This window comes from Penaeus monodon, chromosome 20 (genome assembly GCF_015228065.2).
Source record: "Penaeus monodon isolate SGIC_2016 chromosome 20, NSTDA_Pmon_1, whole genome shotgun sequence".
NCBI classification, from domain to species: Eukaryota; Metazoa; Arthropoda; class Malacostraca; order Decapoda; family Penaeidae; genus Penaeus; species Penaeus monodon.
In genome coordinates, this window is record NC_051405.1 from 27109702 (window position 1) to 27110236 (window position 535).

Below are 535 nucleotides of genomic sequence, written 5' to 3' on the forward strand. Positions count from 1 at the left end.
TTCTCTCCACTCGACAGCCTTGCGCCGAGTCGAGTGCGGATCGTTCGACAAAATCTCCCCATTACAGTTTGTGCGCGGCGTCGACCGAGATCCGATACGGTGTTATAGCACGTAATTGTCAGGGGCTTTCACACAGAATATGATGAACGCTTATTAGTCACTCGAAATACGACGCAGGTCCTACGTTTGATATTCTCTCTGGTCCGCTCCGAGCCCTAACTTACTAAGCTAGGGAGGAAGGGGGGGGGGGGTCAAGGGGAGAAGGGAGGAGTATAGGGACCCTAGTTCTGATTGCTAGTAAATTACGGGTATCGATATTAGGAGAGTATTTAACGTGTGCCGAGCTTATCTTGTTGGAATGTAAATGAACAGAGCGGAACATATGTAAGTTGAAGCACTTCGCTCACTTTCGAAATTCGTCCGACCCTCATTCAAGAGGATAACTTTCGGTGATCAATATCATTCAGAGTTTGTTTGTTCTAACACTTCGAAATGTGATGTATTTAGATTTATTCTTCTTTGTCACCTCTTTGCA